This window comes from Takifugu rubripes, chromosome 9 (assembly GCF_901000725.2).
Source record: "Takifugu rubripes chromosome 9, fTakRub1.2, whole genome shotgun sequence".
NCBI classification, from domain to species: Eukaryota; Metazoa; Chordata; class Actinopteri; order Tetraodontiformes; family Tetraodontidae; genus Takifugu; species Takifugu rubripes.
Genome location: NC_042293.1, coordinates 4391861 through 4414912, shown reverse-complemented (window position 1 = coordinate 4414912; position 23052 = coordinate 4391861). Strand labels below are relative to the sequence as shown.

The following is a 23052-nucleotide window of genomic DNA, read 5'->3' as shown; positions in this document are numbered from 1 at the left end:
ATATTCCTGACAATATAATATTGTGTCAGGAATGCTTCTCTTTATTTTTTTTATTTTTTTAAATAACAGGTGCAGACCTCTTCAAAACAATCAACTTCATGTCTTGAGTCCCCCTCTTGTTATGACAAATTGTTAGGAGCAATTGTAGCAGGACCTGAAAGCAGGCAGCACACAGTGGAGGGTGGTGTCCGACAAACTCTTTAATTGGAGGCAACAGGTCAACAATGATCCACAAGAGGCGTGATAGCCTGCAGGTGCGTCTGCCTGCGGCTCCAGCTGCGGCAGGGGAAAAGCTCCACCACGCCCCCTGCAGGAAGAACACCGTAACCAAGCTCCCAGTACCCAACAACAAATTACATCATCCACATATTTCTAAACTAATTAAAAAATAACATAACCTTTATACGCTAAGGAAAAATACACTACAATATAATTTACATCTTTTACTCTCCTGCTTTTACTCAGTCTATTGCTACTTGAGACAGGTGACATTGACAGACAGAGGTGACACTCAAGGTCTGTGTACGGGGTCTGAAAAACTGATGGTGCACTGAATTGATTTCCTGTCATGTGCTGTTGCCTGGTAGCAAAAGATTTAAGGAATTCTTGAAATTGTGTTCATTGTTACCCTTATAAAAAAGGATTCACACATACTATAATGCTCCACTGGTGGAGGACCAAACCCTTATCATTATCACGCTTGAAACTAAAAGTCTGGAACGACCCCTTAAAGAGCCTGTCTATGATGCCTCATTTTAGTCTGCATCTCACAGTTGCACAGGGGTAACTCGACTGACGCTATCGCCACAAAAATGTGGTGAATTTTATCAGGTGGGAGGTTATCAATCAGCTTAAAATGCTGCAACGCCTTGCTGAGAGAACACTCACATTTAACACCAAGAGAGTTCCTTTAATAAAGAATGCTCTGCAAACAAAGATCATGCCAGTCCTGTGCTACATTCTTAACCAGAAACTTCATTGGACGATATCGGATCTGAGCAAAATAATTTGCAGTCTTCATCTCCTCAGATTCCCTGCAACGCCTACAACACCATGAACTGCCATTTTACTTACTGGGCACGCTGGCAAGCAACCAGTAAAGCTGCATGTTTCTATTTCTATTATTTCTATTTCTAGCTCTACCTAAGGTATCAGCTAGTAAGGTCAATATCAGGCATATACACAATGGGATTTCTTTGATTTCTCCATCAGACCGCTTGCATGTTTCACTTATTTAAACATTTGCAAGCAATGTTGGAAAAGAGCAGGTCAATGCTGTCCATCATTGCTGCTCTTTATAACCTATAATGGGTGCACAAGAAAGCCCAGATGACACTACAAATGGGTCAAGGCTGCTATAGCACAAGATCCGGGAAAGAGATATCAATGTGAGGGACCCACCGTTGATGTGATCAGCCAGAGGGGATCTTAGGTTTGAAAACCTAAAACCGGTGAGATCTACTCCAAACTGACCAATTCTGTAGCGGCAACAAAATGAAAAAAATGAGATTTGAAAAAGGTAATAGATTAGAAATAACATAGAAATACATATATTTAAGTTATAACTAAATAAATAGAATACTAGTGGTTCTCACACTATGTGTGCTGCCCCTCCAAACATTTATTTCATCCAATTTCATTAAGAGAATGAGAAAAAATAAATAACAAACTTCTTTTACAGTGTAATTATCGTGAATGTAACAGTTTGAAGGCACACCTTGGTTTAGTACTTTTGTTTAATCTAAAAGGCTTATTTTTATAGAAAACAAAGTCAGCATTGGTATTGATGTACCGATGGCCTCAGCAAAACTTAGTTTTTACAACATGAGCCCCATTATTCAATTAGAGGTGACGTAAATCAACTGTTCCTCCTCTGAGGTGTTCAAGTCAGCAGGAGGTGTTGCACTGAAGGGCTCAGGGATCCAGTCATATTCTTTGGGATCCTGCATCAGAAAATATCTCTGGAAAAGTTTCTGGAGGCTGTTGAAGTGTTCTTTTATGCATTGTGTTCTGCAGCTTGTTGACTTCAGATGATTTTTAGTTTCTCAAACAAGTTCCCATTTTCATCTAATTTTTCAGTTTTCTGATGGATGATGTGATTTTAATTGCAAGATATGTGTTGGGATTTTTTTTGGGGGGGGGGTGCCTTGCAGCTGCATATTCACATCATTGCGTTTCGGAAATATGTCACTAAAGTGTGCAAGCTTCATGAAGGCTGTTAATTATAAAATTTGTGGGCAAGATCCCCGTCCTCTCCCTTCAAAAAAAAATGTGGATTTCATTTTGCAATTCAAAGACCCTGTACAGCACCTTCCTATGTGACATTCGGAATTGCTGTAAAACACAACAGCTGTGTGGTCGGAGCCTGTTACCACAGTGCTGAGAAAGATCCTCATTGCCAGTGATGATTATTATGTCTTTCAGCGCAGGACAGTGATTTAGACACCAGTGCTATGCAGTGTATAATGCAGCACGTCCACTGCAGGTCTGGGGAGACATGCTAGATCAGCATTGCTCCCCATCTGTGCAGGAACCCACGCAGTCCACCCACTTGAGATATGCCTCATTTAAGTGAGTCAATGATTTTTAACATTTCTACTGTGGTTCTGCCAGGAACTTGTTTGCGGTAAAGCAAGTCCTCCCTTGTGTCATCTTCATTCATGAATCTGATATGTCATCAGTAAAAAACCATAATTCCTGTCAGTGGCTTCATCTATCTGGAGAGAAAAGCGACTGTCGTGCACCTTATCATGAAGCTGCTTCTCTATGTCCTTTGACATGTTATAAATGTGACTGCTGATGGTGATGTTGGACTGAGGAATCACCCTCAGGAAGGAGGAATAGTTTGCTGGTGAAGTGTCATCGAGCTTAACCATGTCCAATCAGTTCTTCTTCTATGCTGTGTGGCTTTTTCCACTGCCAGATTTGATTTGATTTGATGAGAGACTGTGGAGCAGGGCAGCTTACCAGTCAACCCATGTCCATTTTATGCTAGCAGTGTCATTCATTCATTCAAATCAATTCCCACAGTGCCTCTGCAATATTCAGATTTTTTTAAACAGCAAGATGATAAAGACACTGTTTAACATGAAGGTGATCGCCCACCTACCAAGAACAGCCCTGTTTCCATCCCCCAGCCTGCCCTGAAGAGAACAAAGTTGTTATGTGCATTGGCCAACCTTCCTGAAGTCCGTTTGCTTCTTACAGGAAACTTTCTCAGTAGATGGAGGTAACATGAACAGGAAGACCTTCAGCAAAGTGTTTCTTCTGTATTCTTGGAACAAGCACTTTTGCAAGAGAGTTTTATCATAGCGATAGTGTATTTTGACAGATTTACATGTTGATTCCTTTGTTGAGACTGCACAAAAAAGTGGTATATAGGAACTCCATAGAATGCATATTCTTAATAAGTGTTTGTATGTAACACTGCAAGGAATCTGCAAGGACCTGTTTTTTAATTACAGATGCACATCCCACTGTACTGACTTCCTAACCTGTACCAGATGCATCTAACAGCTATGGTAGTTTTCCTAAAATTAAAATGCTTTTTTAAAAAATAAAAATAAAAAAAACCCATCAAGATAACGTCTTGCTTCGAGTATTGCAATATACAGTATCATTGCCCCTGTATCGTGGTGTGTCGTACCAGATTTATTTATTTTATTTTAACTTACAGGCAGTAATGTCCTTTATGTTTGCTTGGTATTTGACTTAAAGTACTGTATCATTTGTATTGATGGTTTTCACATTACTGAACATCATGTCTTCACTTTTACTCATGTAAAAGCAGGTATTTCAATCTCACTGTCTTATGGTGGACAACTGTCCAAATATAAGAAGGTTAAATATTTCAGAGGATGAGGAGCAGACTACACAGACAACAATGTCCTGGAAAGTCCTATACGGACCATTTGGCAATTTTCTGGATTCTGGAGGAATTGATCTTTCAAGCCAAGGACTTTGATCATTAATGGTGAATGATTTTTATCATAAAGCAAACCACAACCTTATGTAACCTTGTATTACTACTGCCTATATAGTGTATATACTACCGGTGCTTGGAGGATATCCGAATGTTTTATTTCTTCAGTGATCATTGGATGGATGAATGGAATTTTCATGCAGCAAAACTAAGAATTAGCTGTAAAAGGATTTAATTTGAATATGAACTAAAGTTCCATTAAGAGAATTGTGAAGAATTATAAATTGAATGTAGTGAAAAACGCATTTCTATCAATTGTGCAGAAATGAAGGTTTTTCTCTACGACGGGGAGGTGATTGTGAACAGCACTGATGATGAAATCTGTTGCACTGCACTGCAGACTGAAGCCCAGAGGGCAGATTCAGACTCTCAAATCCAGCTGGAATCCACTTTCAGTCAGCAACACGTAAAAAGCCCATTTACATACAGCATCCATCTCGAGGACGAGATCAATACTGATCAGCTATCTATCTATCTATCTATCTATCTATCTATCTATCTATCTATCTATCTATCTATCTATCTATCTATCTATCTATCTATCTATCTATCTATCTATCTATCAGTTTGAAGGAAAATGTAATCTGTAAAGTAACTAAAGTAGCTGGACAGCTGTAAGAAGACTGAACCTTTCTGGAGATGAGAACTGAAGATGACCTGTTGGGTTTATATATTTCACCTCCAGTATTTTGATGCTGCACTAACAGCGTTGGCAGGAGCTGTGGAGCTGACAGGATCATCTTCTGCAGAGCTGTACGCACCCTAAATGCACAAACACACCAAGTTAACACACTTATTCAACTTTACTGCTACAATCGATGTTTTGGACATTTTCTCTGCATGTATTTGTGCTTTTGGTAGTCTTTCATGCTGATAATTACTCGTGCTTGCGGCAGTCATTTTCATTTTGCAGCTTTTTGTCTGTTTTTTGGATTAAATATATTTAAATATTAAGAGCTGGGTGTGACACAGAGAAGCTTCTACTGTTACTGTTCAGACAATAATGATGAGAACTCTTCAATATTTTTGTCTTGTAGACAGAAAAAGGCTGAACACCATAGCGGATCAGCAGCAGTACGTGAAGAAGCCTCTGAACACCTACATGCTTTTTCTTATAGAGCAGAGGCCACAGGTGAAGGCTGAAATCAAGAGCGAAGGGATCAACACAGTCCTCACCTATCAGGGGGCTCAGGTGAGAGAGTTTGAGAGTTGATACAATGTTTGGTTTGTTTTATTTTACCTTACTGGCAGTAATGTTCTTTATGACTGTTTTATATCAGACTTTGGCTTAAAGGAGCATTTGTATAGATGAGTTTCACATTACTGAACATCACGTCCTCAGTTTTATTCCTGTAAAACCTTCAGAAATGTAAGGTTTACTGTCTTGTGTTCACAGTGGAAGACTCTGTCCAAAAAAAGAAGGCTAAATACTTTATAGAGGCTGAGCAGCAGAGACTTCCACACAGACAGCAAAATCCAGGATGGTCCCATAAAGACAACTATGTAAGTCCACCAGGAACTGAAGAACCAGGCCCAGGTCACATCTGAACATTTTTCTTCTTTTTCAGGGCAAAAAACTCACTAATACTCAGAAGAGAGACTGGAAGAGAGAGTGAAGCTACAGAAGGTGAGAAGATGTTTCTAGTCAAATCAGTTCAGTATGATTCAGAAAGCTGATCTGTCTTCATGTTTGTGCTGCAGAGTCTCAACAAGATGCTGTTGCTGCTGCCTCAGAGTTCACAAGCTCCCTTGTGTCACCACATTCAGGGACTCAGCTCACAACCCCAGTACCTGCTGCACCACGTGAGGCTCCCTGTATGCTGTGCGCCCCCTGAATTCCCCTAATGTATATTTCTTTACAATTGTGCTACAACGTCTAGGCAAGATGGTCTTATTCAATGTAACTATTCCAATTATTTGACTGACTGACTGACAGACAGACAGACAGACAGACAGACAGACAGACAGACAGACAGACAGACAGACAGACAGACAGACAGATAAATAGATAGATAGATAGATAGATAGATAGATAGATAGATAGATAGATAGATAGATAGATAGATAGATAGATAGATAGATAGATAGACAGTGTGAATTTTGAACCCATTATTGATGTATATAACTGCCTCAACTGTCACCTTTGTCACCTTTTCTAGGATTAAATGCATACTTATGTTTAGGATTAGTGACGGAGTTTAGCCACAATTTAGAGACTTGATTAAACAAAAATGGACCTCATATTTATTTATTAAAATCTCCAAAATAATAATGCTTAAAACACAATTGTAATATAGCAACCTCAGCAGGGCGTGGATGTGACCAAAAGTAACAGCATGCACGGACTACTAATGTGGCGGGAATGTTTATTTGGAGGCCTAACACAGGAAAAGTCATTTAAAGCTGGTTATTCAGAAAATAATCAAGTACTTTTTAAACGCAAAAGATGCAAATTGAAACCAAGTGATTCCATTTTATGAAAATGTGCTGAGGATGTTTTTTCCACATATATGAGCAGGTTGAACGATGATGCGTGTAATCATCTAGAGCAGCCAGCGTTCACATAACCGATGGCAGCCAACAGAACCGACCTTGGAGCATCAGCAAGGGTCCGCTCGCAGCTCAGACGCGTGCTGTGTTGAATACACTGCCAACAGGATTTCATCAAGACTTGTGGACAATGACATGGAGTTCTGAAACCATCCCCTGTGACCCAAATCGGGCATAGTTCCATTTCGTTGCTACAAGACAATTATCTGCTATAATATCCAGGAAGAAAGACCGACAGAAAATACTAGATCACAGTCTGCAGGTCGGGTCAATGTGTGTGTTTTGCACCCATTTCCATGTTATCCCCCCTCCCCCCTCCAGTTAAATGAGCCCATCTCACATTTAATAATGGGCTAAAATGGCCGAGTAAATCATGAGGAGCACAGTAAATGAGCACAGGAGTATAAACTGCAGCAACCTATCACAACTGCTAATTATCCCCCTCGGGCGTGTTCACCCTGAAATTTGACCGTTGGTCACGGCTGTTGTAGCACACACTCCCTCAGCTCAACACTCAGAACAACTTCACGCGCTGTAGATAGATCAGTAGAGGTTAATTACCCAGTTACAGCAGCTACTCTTACAGTCAGGCACTATATCTACATATTTTTGAGCACTACAACAATACGGCGGCAGTGAGATGCAGCTGTTCTGCTCCAAACGTGGACTCTGGACATTTTTGTATTCTATAAATCATGTCTCGGTTTTGATTTACTGTGACAAGCCAATAATCTGATCATCTCAGCGCAGTCCTTTAATGATTCATGTTGAGGACGTGTGTAATTAAGGAACATCAGTCATACTTTATCTCAGTTTGTGTTCTGAGCACCTGTGTTGATTGTGCAAATATTAATTTTACATCAGGTTGGTCATAAACTGTTACTGCAACAGTTATCATTCCCTGGTGTCAGCTCATGCCGAGTTTTGAACCACACATGTGTATTGTGTAAAGATAAGTTGTCTGCTAAGCCTCTGGTGCCTCATTTTCTTGGAAGATGCTGGAACAGGCAGATTGTTCTAAAAACATAATACATGTACAGGAGGGACCTGGTGGCAAATTTCTCCTAAAGTGCCTTCCTCAGTGAGTATAAAACTTGGCTGTTAGAATTTGGAGGGAGCATAAGGCGTCATCCCAAGTCTGGAGAGGTGCAGTTGGCCTGGTGAGCATTCAGGTACCTTGGTGACCGGAAGGAGGGCAGCGGTGACTTCTGTCCCAGACTGACTTTTGGTTTTTGATTTACCACTGTATTTGCTGTGTGCATTAGTTTGGTGTATTATTCATTTGATCTTTCTAAAATTCTGAATGGCATTTTAGAGGACATCTTCTGGTACTCCGTGTCTCTTTTTTGGCAAGAACACGCAGACAGGTATTTTCTGAACAAGGGGTCTATTTTTGCTACACTACGGTTAAAAAATCCTGCCAACAGTTTGAACTTTAATTTTGGAGACGTGAGGATTTCAGTGCACAAACAAATTTCTTTTCAATTCTGCTGTCCAACCTAATCCCACCAGAGAATCCCTTTCATCCAGAAACGCTCCTCCTTCAGGAGAAAACTCCAACTGTGTATGTTTGAATGTTTAAATAAAACTCCACATTACAAAATTACATGTTATCTTAGCTGCAAAAAGGATTTAATTTGTTGTATTGGAACAAACCTGCTATTCACAAAATGATGAATTTTAGATCAAGGAAGTATAATGAGCAGACTGTTTACTACAATAAGAGCAAAATGGTTTCCTGGTGGGATCTCAGCAGTTAAAATTTCCTGTTTATGCACTCCTCTGTGTGAGATTTGCAAAGCTGGTTGAGAAGACCATTAGCATACACTTCAGCTTCAGTAACAAAGCCTCTACTAAGAGTGTTTGGTACCACATATCAGTGACAGCAGGAATGCTTCAGTGCTGAAGACGTTGTCTGACCATTGACCCACTGGGTTGCTTTGAAATGCACGCGGGGTGCTGCTAAATGAGTTCTGCATTTGCATTGATGGACTGCAACGAGGCAGGTATCTGAAAAACACTGGTTTAAACACTGAGTGTTAGCATTAGCACAGACTTAGCAGTAATTGGAAACCTAATTTCTTTAATATTGATCCTTTTGTGTTAGTTTGCACAGAATGTTGTTCTATTTAAAAGTTATGTTTTTAATTAAAACTAAGGGATTTTTAAAAAGTCTTTACATCAACCTTTAAAGGGGATGCCATTTGTGTAGCTACATGTAATGTGAACGGTTACATACCAGTATGTAAGATGTGTCTGTGTCTTCTGTCCGACAGAGGGCGCCATTCTGCAGAACAGAAGAAGGGTATTTATTGTCTGACACATGGTCCACACTCCACTGCAGTTGAAGGTTATCTGCCACACAGGGTAGTTGCTGCACCATCCCTTCATGAAGCAAAGTTGAGCCACTGCAGCTTTATCGGTCATGAGTGGTTTTGTTGTTTGTCTCACTGCTGCTCATCATGGTCCAGGAGCTGCTGTAATCTGCAGATCAGATCTTTTTCAGGTCTGTCTCATGACAGTCGTCAGGTTGTTGACCCTGTGTGCTTGCTCCACTGTCCTGCTGTTGATGGTGTCTTTATCTCTGCTGCAGAGACCAGACTGGTCTTATTATATCCTCTGCTTTAGTGAAAAGATGTACAATTTTATCTCCAGAGACACACTAGTGGCTAAAATGCATGTACAGGGTGGCTTACTCTGTGTGGAGTTTGCCTGCTCTCCCCAGTTTCCCATGTATTCCAGTTTCCTCCCACATTCCAAAACCTTGCACAGGTTGTATTGCTGCAATCATCATTATTGTGGCTGGTTGTTGTTTTTTTGCCTGGAAAGATGGAAAGGCAGTAGGTCAGCTATATTTTGGAATGTCAGCTTCAATCAGAGCATCATTTTGAACTTGAAGAAGATGTCAGATCCAGATCGGACATAAAAAATTACTCTGACTTTGAAAAAGGAGAATTATTTAGGGGAGAGGAAGACGCAGAGGTTGAATCTATTCCAACTGTATTATGGGAGGAGGGGAACGACGATGAGGATGATCAGGCCCTTTATCCCTGGTGAGGAGGGTTGAATTGATTGTAAATATTCATGGGTTTTGTCCTATTTTTTCTAAGCTCTGCCCCAAGGACTTCCCAACTGAGTTGTTTCCCAGCTATGTGGACAGCAGAGGCCATCAAGACAACTACTGACCACATTTCTGTTGCCATCTCCATGGAAACACGTACCATCCAGAAAGCTAAACAAGGTCACTGCACTGAATAAAATAAAGAAAATGAACTGTCCTGTTACAAGAAGATGAAAATATTAAAATAAATATTTTCATAAAATAAATCGAAACTTGATGATTTTAATGGAATTTTCATGAAATATTGATAATTGGTGATGATTACATTTTGGGGATGTTCCAGATCCCTCACATTTAGTGACTTTGACCTCTGATCTTCCAAAGATCTACTGTGTGACAAACTTGTATTAGTACTGCCTCTTTATACTAAATAGTATCTGGATCTAGGAATTTGAAGGATTCTTTTTCACTTCTTGTTTTTAAGTTGAACGGCCTCTACAAGTGCTATCATAGGGCTTGTAAAAAGTACAGCAATCAAAAATGGTTACTGTAAGCTATTTATTTAAGAAAACTGTTTGCTTAACCTTTATGAAAAATAATGTTTTCAACATATTAAAAGTATTTATAGATATTATTTCACATTGTTTACTTAACCATTTTACCCCTTTTGAGGTCTCTGGGAGGGTACGCAACGGGCTGTGGGGTCCACCCCCGGATTAGTCTTCAGTTCATCACCAGACCCTGTGTCAGTGTTTGTGGGTTTGGTACCTTGCTCAATGATACCTTAGCAGTGCTCTGAAGGTGTTCTGGTACCTTCCTCTACAACCAGAACAAATTCCCTGTTTTGTCTGCACTGGGGCTCAAACCTACAACCCTCCGCTTCTCAGCCCAGTTCCCAACAGAATGAGCAACCACTGTCCACATAGATGTTGTCATATAGATTTTATATTTCTGATAAAACGTGATCGGTTGCAAACAACGTCGAGAGGAAGGTCATATTTTATGCTTGTGTCTGAGGATTAATGCGGTTTGCTGTCTGGTGTCCTCTCCTGTTAGGCGCCTGTAGGAGTCACTAAACTCTCTTTTGCTTCCTCGTTTCCTCGTCGAACGTCCCGAAACGTTTCAGAAGGAGAGAAACCGAGCGCATTGAACTTATCTGTGAACTTTTGGGTTTGTTCTGAATCTCTTCTCTCTGGGATTCGGTTCCGTCTGACAGCTGAAGCCGAAGTCGATCTGGATCCGATCAGCTGAGGTAAGAATTCGACCCCGCAGCGCGCGTGAGTCGACAGCTGATTGACCGCTTGTGCTCATATTGATGACGAAACTGATGAATTCGCGCCCGATGGAGACGGTTTTATGGCATTTCTATAATTTCATGTCATTGCTCGTTCGCCCATCACGACTTTCTCACGTGATCCTTCCACGCTCCTGTTAACCAGCGAGGAAACTCGGATTCAAAGGAGTTTGTGATCTATTTTCTTCTCGGAACTTTTAATTAAATCAAGTTTTCCTTCTTTGTTTTCTGTTCACTCTTGGTGGGCACGTTAGGATAACTGCAGAGGTTTACTGGGGCCACATTAAAACAGGCTTTTAAAAAAAAAATCTGCTGCTGCATGAGTGTTTCTGCAAGTCAAGTTTATTTTGGTGTATGGGCGGGAAGCCAGAGGTCAAGACCCCACATTCCTGACTTGTCTGGTGGGTGAACTCCCATCATCACCCATACAAAATACAAAATACATGAATTTACTTTTTTCCCCACTTTAGGACAACATCTACATATTACACATGTGAACACTGGGCTCCAGTAATAAACCCCCTCCACCAGCACAAACTGACCCCCGGGATCAAACGGCGCTCTCCACAGCTAACATTCTGTACAAATCTGTAACAATCGGAGCCATTGTCACGCATTTCCCCTGCGGGACTTGCTGACCGGTTCTCTGCTGGGGTAAACAAAAGAAGCAATGTGATCCTCTCACAGTGTTTGTGTGTGTGTGTGTGTGTGTGTGTATGTGTGTGTGTGTGTGTGTGTCTCTCTCTCTCTCTCTCTCTTACTGGCCTGGACGGTCCTGACAAGGCCTGGATCCCGAACCCAGCCCTTCGTAAAGGTTCCCGTTCTCTGAGAGGAGGCTAATGTTGGATCTCATACTGCCGGGCCTCACAATGGCTGTGCAGCGTGACATTTATTTCTCATTTCTCTTCTTTAGTTGCTTTAATGACTGACGTGCAGAGGAAGGTTGATGGAGATGTTGCTGGACCTACTGTTGCACCCCTGGTTCAGAATATGCACCATTGCTGTTAATGTCTGGTGATCTGATGGGAAATTGGTTTGGACGAGGTCATTGGGTTCGTAAACTAGACATGAGCAGATGAGCCGGTTACTGATGCTGCCAGTTTTTGTGTGAGGGCTCAGCGGGTTTAGGGTGATCAAGCTTGTTGATCAGAGCTTCCTCCTGCGGAACTGTGGTCCTGGGCCAGTTCACTGTCTTTTTTTAACTCTCAGTATAGACAATAAGTAAATGGAGCAACTCAGCAGCATTTTTTCACATGTTTACTCTTAAAGTTTGTTCTACCACCACCAGAACTGAGGCAGAAAAAAGCAGACCCTTCATGAAATTTGAAATTCAGGGCCAAGGATAACTCCTTTAACCTTTAAAGTTGAGTTCCAGATCTTTGCACAAAAAATATATTAGAAGAAATAAATGATTGTGTAGCCAGGGTAATGCTGTTTTATGGGCCATTTTACTTGTTACAAAAATTCACTTGACAAACGTGTTTTAATAATATGCCCATTTAATCTTTTTGCATCATTTCTTGTACCTTAACATTTTTCTATACTGTTAAATGATGCTGTACAACTTTATGCTGTACTACACTGAACTGTCATCCTATGCTAACATATGCTACAATACTTAACTAGACTCTGCTACGCTACATTGTACCAAACTGCACAATGCTATGCTATGCCAGTCAATGCTATGCCAAAGTATGCTAAACTGCTAGGGTATTCCAATTAATGCTATGCTATCTGTACTATACAGTATATGAAAATGAACAAAGAGTGGGATGAAACACAGAAACAAGGTAGAAGAGCTGAATAGGAGGAGGAGAAGGGGTAGAGTAAGGAGGTGGATTCCAGCGTTTAAGAAGACAAATCAAGGTTGTGATTGATGGGCTCTCTTCCTGCTACACACTCCTGTTCTTTCCCTCTCTAACATGCTTTGTATTCTCCCTTCTTTCAAGATAAAAAAACAAGCTCAAAGAAATGAGTAAATAATTATTTTGTTCTGCATGTTTGAGTTGATGAAACTTGTTTGACATATGAGCGCATCGACACACGTGGATATATTTTTGAATATTTATGCATGACTGTATTTTGGCGCTTTGACCTCAGCTGTAGTGGCTGAAGTATCCCAGCGGCCATTTGGCAGGTTAATATGAACTATTCATGCTCTCCTGAAGATGAATCTACTCAGCCAGTTGACAGGTTTTGTTTCTGACCTCAGGCTGTTGGTTCTGTTGTGTTAGCCAAAGCGTATTTTGTGGCTGATGAGTATTTTTGTGTATTGCCTCCATCAGGTGCCAGAAAGGAGAAAAAAAACAAGCTTGGGAGAAGCAATTTAGGGCTAGAAAAATACTCCTTCTGACAGAGTTCGTGCTTAAAACCTTTGAGAATCAATTTACATTGATTTCTTTATTAATAAACTTGTTACGAGTGGCAGATGCGAACTGAACCTGAAAAAGCAGAGACACACACAACAGCCAAAGATGAGCAACAAGAAGCTTTAATGAAGATTTTAACAATAAGTAGCCTTCAGTCAACTCAAGGTGGAGAAACTCGGGAAACACGGTCGGGTCAGGCTGGGCAGCATGAACAAACAATGAGTTTGGAGCTTGAAACAGGAATCCGAAAGCTTACAGGTAGTCTAGAACATTTAGGAGCCAGGCTGTACCATGGAAGGTTGAACAACGAATTGGCAAAGATGGAAGTGTCAACCAGTCTTTTAAAGCAGGAGGCAGGTGCAGATGATTGTCCACTGCTGTGAATCACCTGTGTAGGTTGATTAGCATGAACTGCAGAGCAGCCCCGCCCAACCTGAAACTAGGGAGAAACAGAAAAGAAGAAAAGAGAGGGGAAGAGGGCACACACTAGGGACAACTCCTAAAAAAGCTGGTATGTGGGGTTGGATCTCCGTGGCAATGGATAGCTATGGTACAACGAAGCGCACAATAAAACATTAAACTGTGAGGAAAAATCTGGGCAGCAGAACCGACACACATGGGGGAAATATTCCCACAGATGGGAAGCACCCGTCCCAGGACGAGGCGCTCGTGAAACAGCCGGCTGAAAGATCTTCGATTAACAACTCCAGAACAGACGAGCCAGAACTGCTGTGTCAGCAGAACTCCGAGGTCCGTCTCTGTCCAGGTGGTAATGCACGGTTCCAGACCCTCATGAGAGGGGGATTAAAATCTCAATGTGAGAGGGTTTGAAACCTTGCTGCCTACTGACGTACGCTGTCAGTTAAATCTCCCCTCCCCAAAGGAATTTAAATACCCACATGTCAGGTTAAAATTCGTTGCCTTTCTTGGTTCAGTTAATGCCTTCACTGCCCAACTGAGGGCAGCGACGCAGTCCACTGTGCTGAATAAATGTTTTTCCTCATTGTAAAAATGAGACTCGTCAGCCAAACTCCCAAGGATAGATCATCCTTAACGTGGCGGTGGGATAGTAAATTGGGTTGTGATGGCATGGCTACGTGGAGGGGTTCGGAATCGACTGCCTATTAGGTGAAATTAAATCAGATATTTCTCATTTGTCTGCTAAGGATATTGTGGTCCGTGACCACGCTGTTCATACAGATACCAGCAAATGTACAATTCTCTATTCTGAGGAGCATTTTACTCATGCTTGAAATGCTACAGGCTGTTTTTACACACAATAACCACCATCATGTGTTAAGTCTTGCTGTCCAGAGCTCACTATGGCTTTATTAAGTCAAAACTGGTTTTATTTAGGAAAATGAAAAGGTGGTTAGCGCCATTCTGGGTTCCCATCCCCTGTTCTCTCTGTACCTGTGTGTGTTTGCTGTCTCTGAGATGCCTCCATCCCCCTAGGACCTGTATGGATCCCTGGCACGATCATGCTCGACTAATGTACGATTCAGATCATTTTTTTTCACAGAGAAGACAAAACAATCTCTATAGCTACACAAGCTCAGTAGTTGCTCTGCTTTTAGAACCTGCGTACAGCGAGTCATGCTTCATCCTGACATCTCGACTGCTGCCGCCAGGAACGCCCCCCAAATTAGATCTGCCCATGCGTAGGAATGGACCGTTGAAGCCGTAATTACTCTGTTTTACAGGTCTCGGATAGGACTGAGTCTCCTCTAAATATGTCCTTACATGCTAATTATGTATTGTGACACATTGATTTGAACTGTCACTTAATGGTCAAAGCAACATCTTGGACAGAAAAAAACCAAGTTTTAAACTCTAAGTGGTGTCTATGTGCGTGTGCGTGTGTGTGTGGGGGGGAGGGGACTGTTCTCAGGTGACCCGGAGAGGGTCGTGCTGATAAATGACAGCAGCACTGATTTCCCTGCTGCGATATGCGTGTAGTGTCCTGTAAGTCTTGATTAAACATGCTAAGGTCTCAGCGGGCCACTGCGGTGGTGCGGATGGACCAACCAGCAGCATGGCTGTAACGCAACGCTGACAGAGTGCTCTTCAGCAGTCTGACCCGCTGCGACCCCTATCATTTGCTTTCTCTCTCACAGCCCCAGTGTAGCAGAAAAAACTTGCGTTGCTACAGAGAGCCGACAGTTGTGAGCTTCTTTATAATTAAGGTGGAGATGAATGTTTTTCAACCTGTCCTGCTCAGCTCTCAAGGTTCTTGTGGCATAATTCCAAGTAGTGGCTCTTTGTGTGACCGCTTCTGAGATGTGATCATGTGGCCCGCCCCGGCGCGTATAAATAAAGTTTTATCTCCCGTGACTGAGGCTTCCTGTTCCGAATAATGTTGCGCTCTCCCCGAAGCCTGTGCATCTGACGCACACTCCAGGACTTTCCCGGGTTAAAATTCTAGACCTAACATCTGATGGGCATGGTGGTGAGGTGGTTTGTGTGGATTGGGGCAGGATCTGAAGCTAATGACCAGGCAGGAGAAAAGATAAACACCGACAAGCTAAAGTGAAAATGAAGATGAACAGAGAAAATCCCTCACGGTCTCTCAGTTTTGTGATCTATTTTTAACAATTAAGCATCCACGGACAACTCGGATTGGTCCCTTGATATATAGCCTATAATATTAGCCTGACATCTATTGAAATATGATTCAAAAATACAGTGAATGGTTTTTTGAATGGCTTTAGAGTGAAGATCACATCCCAGCTTTGGCCCGAAAGGCCTCAGATTACGAGTCAGCCTTGTGTAATTCCTGTTTGGCCCAGTGACAGATAACAATTTTTTACATATTTTTTTTTTCTCATTACCCTGGGCAGATTGAAAACATGGAAGGAAATGTCATTTCCTGACCTTTGACTCAGACCACCCACTAATGAGAGCCAGAGCAAAACATACCAATCCCGGCCTGTCGTTTATTGTTGGGTCACTCTTTGGAAAAGGTGACAGTTTGGAGGGGGGTTATTGGTAGAATTCACATGAGTTTTCTGTCCTCTGTTTTTTTCACACTGGCAGAGAACAAATGTTGCGCGCACCTGTAAATTTAATGAGGACAGCCTGCGGGTTATAGGGAGAAGACTGTTCTGCCTCTGAGGAGCAGTAAGATGTTCACGGCCATGCCTGTCAGCCTGTGCTGTGTGGACGTTCCCTCACCTTGTGTTTAGCTGTTTTGCTCACTCTTTTATGATTCTGGCAGGTTTGTGCCATGTGACTTGTTTCCACATTCCCTCACTTCTGTGATAATTGATTTATTTGTAAATGACACAGCTCATCCTGTATTTCCTCCATGGTCTCTCGGCACGACACCCTCTATTCACAGCTAAGGCGATCAGAAATAACCCTGTGTGCTCCTGTGGTTGTATTTCATGTTCCTACTAATGTTGCTTTATTTCTTTGGACGACTTGTGAGAAGCTAGTTGTGTGTGTTGTACAGGAAACACAATTTTGGGACTGAGTGGCTCATTGTTCTGGAATCTGTTATAGGTCTGCTTCCTGTCAACTCACATCCAAGTCAGTGACCACAAGAAATAGTCCCTCAAACTGTGTTTGTTAGTCTCTTTATGGTTGTATTAAATATCATGGAAAGTCTAATCTGGCATTTAGAGAGGTCACTAAGACACTTATGACGATTCCTTTGGAGAAGTAGCCCCTGTAATGTTTCTATATTTAATATGAATATCAGGGAAAAACCAAAACAATATTTAGTTTTGGGGCAGAGTTTAACTAGACTGTTCTCACCTCTTTAAGTACATTCGTAAATCATTCAAATTTTCATTCAAAGTTTTAAGTAACTGGAGATAATCAAAGTAAGTTTTTCAGTAGTTCGACACATAGCTAACCATAGCCATCATTGGTTAGCTTCATATGCTAAAAGCTTTTATTTTCCTATTAGGAGCTGCAGGCTACTACTTCCATGAGCCTGGACGGTGATTTTATGTAACATTTCCGGTGTGAACAATGGCTACTGCTCTTTATTCTGGACACACTGTCGGCTGGAAGCCACAGGGAATTCTCTGCAGGCGCAGAGCTCTGCAGAGCTCTGATTGTAGTCAGACTTGTCTTTCGATGGCAGCTTCTCTGCAGCATGGCACTGACCTCTTGCAGGGAGCGTTGGTTCTGCAATCAGGTCTTGTTTATCAGGTTTAGTTTTTGGATGTCTCACATTTGCAACCACTGTTCTTGGTTTTTAGGCTCAGGAAGAGTGCTGCACTTTCTGAATGCAGAAGCAGGAACATCTGGGACCCTCAGGGACTAATAAAGGAGGTTTTTCACCGAGGCTGGTTTATCTGGACAGTTCTTCACTAAAGTGCAAAGGCAGGAATTAATGGGCCAAGGTTGTCACAGTGAATCCCCAAAGTAGAGGAGAAAACCCTGGAGAAGCAGTTTTTTGTTACACTCAAGTCCACTCCGGAATTCTGCTCACGGCTCCTCCAGGGTCTGCCTGGAACAGGAGTTAATAGTCAGGTCCTCACATGCAGTTGGCATTGTCAAATTCATTCTCTCAGCTGCTCAGATAAGAATAATCCCTTCTTTTTTTGTCAGCTTGTGGAAAGATGGGAATTAAACAGCTAGCCTTCAGGAGTTGTGTTTGCAATTGGAGCATGGCCATAATGGTGTAACAGAATTTTGTTTTTAACAGGAACTTGAAACAAACATCTTCTTGCCAGTAAAACTGTAAGTGTGAAAGATCAAGCAAATTATGAAATATGCCAAGAAATGTCAGCGAGTGAAACAGAAGGAGAAAAGAAAACGATGATATCATTTTGACTGAAAAGGTTTCGCTGTGCGTTCACAGAATGTAATCAGCTGGAGGAATTTAGGAGATCTCGGCAACGGTTTTTACAGTATAGAATCATTTCGCATGTAAAGATGGAACTGATCAATAGTTCACGGACTTATCGAACGCTGCGTCGTCCTTAGCATTAGCAATTAGCCTTTGGCTTGTTTGTTGCAGCAAGTCCCAGTTATGCAGATGTCTGTTCCGAGTCTTTATTTGATGAACAATTTATTTTTAAGTGGGACAGTAAAAAGTCACTGAAGGCTGAGTGTGAGACAACTGTGACCTGCTGTTCAAGTGGCCCGCAGTACTGTCGACCAGACATCCAGAAAGGTGAAAAGGTCCTGATGTGGCCTCCAACAATAATGACACCTCGGGGTGTTAAAGGAATGAACACATATAGGGCGCCCTGCTCCTAGTTGATCAGCAAATCACTCCAACAGCCATCCCATTCCAGCATAGTAATAATCCACATTTCCCCTTTTTCTTTGATGATAATAGGGCAGCTTGCTGAGACAACGTACCTCTTCCAAACCCTCTCAAGGCTTCGAATATGTTTCAGTCGAGACATAGCTTTACCGGAGAGGACTAGTGCACTACTGAAGTTGTAATGTTTTAAGTGACTGCTATTTATGGTCACTTTTACTGACGGTAACACGATTTAAAGGTTTCCTTGTATTGAGTGCCATCTAGTGGGATGTGAGCGGCACAGCTGCGCGTACAGTTTTGTACAATAGTGTTTTCTGTTAAAACTTTGTCATATAAAATATATGTTGATTTCTGTTGTGCGGTAAATTTTGATTTTGATTTTGATTTAATTAAATAGCTAAATGAGCCCTATGCGATTTACTTAAAAATAAGAGGGGACAGGTGGGTTGACTAAAGATTGGATCTAAGTGAGGGAGAGCTAAATGTCGCTCATTGGAGGATAATGGGAAAGCAGGGACATTGAGTAGACAACAGGCTGTTCCCCATAGCCGTTTATCCCATCGACAGAGAGCTGCCAGACCAGTGTCACTGATTTAAAATCAATTTTCTCTCACAAAATTACGTTAGGAAAAAAATTACTTCTGTGCTGTTGGAAGAGCTCCGTGTTCTTGTCGACCGCTAGAGGTCAGTGTGACCCTGAAGTGGAGGCGGGAGATTGCAGCAGTGGTGTGAGGGGAGATGGCGGTACGCTCTGCATGGTGCATGGTGCAAAGCCTAAGCGGCTTCCCTCTCCAGCAAACTAAATCTCTGCTTTTCCCCACCTTCTTGTTTTCATACTTCTTGTTTCCCTTCTGCCTCAACCTGAAACCCATTTACTGTATTTGCATAAGCCGACTTCAGAAAACAGTGCTCAGCCTTGTGTTTTCCATCAGTCCGTGTGAGCTGCCTCTTCAAAAAGAAGAGATAATGACTCCGGTGCCTCCGTTGACCCATGCCGGTCTATTCCAGTCGCGACGAGAGATGATCCCAAACGCGGTTAAGTAAGAAGCCGCGTTCTGGAGTCAGTGGGCCAATCAGTGTTCGAATTCCACTGGGTCAATCAGGGGAGTGATTCCTCAACAGGGGAGGGGTCCTAATCCTTGTGGGACCATGATCTGTGGCCTCATTTCACACTGCCAAAAGCAGTCTGTTATCAAACCTGTGATCTGACCCGATGTGGCAGCGGTTGCATTTCCTCGCCCACCCCCAGGGCTCCACAATCTCAATGGCCATAACAGGAGCCATCCTTCATCCTTGTCCCCTTATTGATCCCCATTCATTCGGGGCTCAGTCCCCACCTCCTTCACTTGAGCTGCACCTCAGTTTTCCACTCGTTCACCATTGACCTCTGCTCTCCATTTGGTGGCAGATATAATTGGACGGGCGAAAGATTGGCAAATGTTGCGGGATGGGAAAGTAATTAACGCCCAGCATGCTGTTGTGTGGATCACCCGGGAGGCGGGGGCGGGGGGTTAACTACAACTACAGGCACCTCTGTATATCCGCGTGAGGGTGGTGGGGGTAAATTCTGCAGATCTGAGGCCCCTCTCTCTCCACAGTCATGGGGGGGGCATTACTGCTATATCACTCCATAAATCACCTGCTTTTCATACCTGACCAATGGCACTAATGGGGTGCGGTATCTCATTTCAATGGGGCAGCGGTGGGGGAGGTAGGCAAAGGCGAGCGAAGCATCGTTTTCCAGCTCCGCCGGCGGGAGCATCTGTTGGCCCGTGCAGGAGCGACGGCTTGTGTCATAAATCGGCGCTCCTGTGATTGAGCAGATCCTTTATGATCACCGCAGATACAGATGTTTCTCTGATGTCAGTCATTCCGATGGTTAAGTGACGATAAATCCACTCCCGCCGTCTCGCATCGTCAGTGTTGTCCCGGAAACACAGCGCACACTTTGCCCGCGGCACAGCCGTCAAATGTAGCTGTCAGCACCTGCTCAGGCAGTTTCAGGTGGAGGTCAAAAAGAGCAGCACGTTTAGGAATGGACTTTTTACCGGATCACCGACTTTACCGGACAGTCGATCATTTTTCATCCTTTTGTCATCGAATAAAGGATCCAAATTCCCCTGATTGAGTGGAATTATTACAGTGGGCTTGATAAGCAATCGTTTGAATTCCCAACAATTGCTTTATCTGAAGATGTTAGAGTAGATTTGGAGACACTCGTAAATCTCAGATGTCGGATGATTAAAGCTGCTTATTTTCTGCCGAGAACAAATATGTTTTGCGCTGCTATAAACTGCCTGCCGTGTGTGAGCTGTTGTCAGCAGATACTCCAAGATACTTTGCACCGTTTTATTATGCTAATTAATAATGACAATCGAACCTGACTTGCTGGATTGTAACTAGCACACCTGACTGTGAGAGCTGCTACCACTTAAGATGTGTGTGTTTATTTGGATTTGGAAACCCTGTTTGGGTCTCATCCTGTTTTTGATCATCTTGATATGAACTACACAGGCAGAAGCACACACATTCTTGTACTTCTATCTTTGTGAGGACCTTTATAGACATTATTCATTCCCCAGCTCCCAACCCCAACCATCACATCTGACCCTAAACAATACTTCAATTCCCAAAAATGTCCTTTCTTTTCTAGTAGAAAGCATATTATGGTACTTTCTATGTAGAATGTAAATATATCCTTGTATGTTATTGTATATCAGATCATCCTTATTGTGTTACAAATTCCATTATTAGTGTTAAAATCCTAAAATCACCACGGAGAAATGTCTTGTTGTCACCTCTATTTCAGTACCAGGAGAGGAGAGAAAGTTGGCAAATATTAAACGTGTTCTCATCTGTATCTGAGATCAGACTGTCTTGTCATGCTAGAGCAATAGACGAAGATAAGAAACTGTGTTCTGAGGCCTGATTTTAGTCTTGGAAATGCCGCCTTGAGCATCCGTACCCAGAAAAGATTGGCAAAAACAATTGAATTAATCACATTTTTAGCTTATTATGGGTTGAATTAAACAGATCAGAGCTCATCGGGGAGGTCATTTTATTTCGTTTTTTCGTGGGGTAAACGCGAACAGTCTAGAATATCAACAGGCAGACTAATCCCTCTAAGAAGATTCTGTGAGGCGATCACTGTTTATAGGCACCGTGCTAACCCGAGGCGGCAGAGCCTTCCTCATCCTTCAGTTCAAATCTAGCCAGCTGCTCAACATTAAGCATTTAACAACCTCAGCAAATATAAATGTACAAATTAGTGTTTATAGTGTTTGTTTTACCGTGTGGGTTCATGAAATGAGAAAGGGACTAGACCGAGGCTGGTCTGAAATGTGCTTTCTGGTGATTAAACAACGAACACAAATAATTAAATGAGAAAACATTCTTATTATTATGGATGATTCATTTTGTTGTTCTTTATCAAGGATGGACAGTTGTCTTACTGCGGTTGACATCCGTTTATACAGTATATCCATAATAACTGTTTTCAGTATGGACTAACAGCATATGTTGTTGCCTGAACTTACTTGGTTTAAATCAGGCGTTCCTTCCTCCACAGTCTCCTCCTGAGACAGCTTCAGGCCGTGGTTCAAAAAAGCTATCCAAACTTTCCAGCTTGGCAAGTGCAGGTTAATGACTCTCGGTTCATTCCTATTCCCTGGCTGAGATTGAAACTTTGTGGACTCTTCATGGATAAAGGCTGCAGAGCTGCACGCCATCTGTGTGCTGTGCTGAATACACTTTCCAAATAATTGCAACCCCCCCAAATTTACTTGAACTTCAGGTTGAACTAATTAGATGGTAACGATTCTGTACAGATGTTCTTCACCACTTACAAATGTCACTAACATGCAAATAATGCAGATTGTGTCCATACACAGTGTTCCCACACTCAGCACTGCTGGCTTTCTTTCCAGGATTATTAATTAAGTTCTGAGCCTGAGTCCTGATGCTGATTTGTCTGGACACGTTTTTTAAACATAAAGTAGGCTGTGGGTTCAGTGTGGGTTCAAGGAGTGGTTTTCAAACAGGGGGGACGCAGTGTGACAGGTGGTGTGACAGGAGGGCCGCGAGGCTACTATGAATGCTTTTTCCACTGTCAAGTACAACCAGCGGACGGCTCTAATTTCTTTATTTATATTCAAACAGTTTTTCATTGTTGGCATTGACAGGTTTGTGACTGGACTAGCAATTAAATGCAAAAACTCTTAGCTCAAGTCAAGTCCGCACCAGCTGAAAAACTGCTGGAATTCAGTACTAGATGTTAGATTCTAGCAGGGGAAAAAATGGTTTTTGACTTGGCAAAACTGAACTTTTTGTGTAGAGAAACATTTATGAGAATCTGTTGAAAACCATGAATGTAATGTAAAAGTGATTTTTGATAAGTTTAGAAGAAATTTGCTAAATTATGTCTACCATTTGTAATAACAATATCGTGCAGCTGTATTATTATCAAATACCGTATTTTCTGGACTATAAGTTGCTCCGGAGTTTAAATCACACCAGCCAAAAAATGCATAATAAATAAGAAAAATAGATATATAAGTCGCACTGGACTAT

The 23052-nt window shown here is 42.1% G+C and overlaps 2 long non-coding RNA genes across 2 annotated transcripts; one reads left to right on the top strand and one right to left on the bottom strand.

Moving 5' to 3' along the window:
- LOC115250981 (uncharacterized) lies at nucleotides 1-22376 on the bottom strand. Its single transcript, XR_003889509.1, has 4 exons — nucleotides 22020-22376; nucleotides 9229-9353; nucleotides 8772-9151; nucleotides 1-1478 (listed from the first exon to the last, which is right to left on the bottom strand). It is a non-coding gene; the product is annotated as an uncharacterized lncRNA (long non-coding RNA).
- Nucleotides 5452-5846, top strand: LOC115250982 (uncharacterized). The gene is made up of 3 exons (XR_003889510.1): nucleotides 5452-5485; nucleotides 5551-5609; nucleotides 5684-5846. It is a non-coding gene; the product is annotated as an uncharacterized lncRNA (long non-coding RNA).
- Nucleotides 22377-23052: the final 676 nt, after the last annotated feature.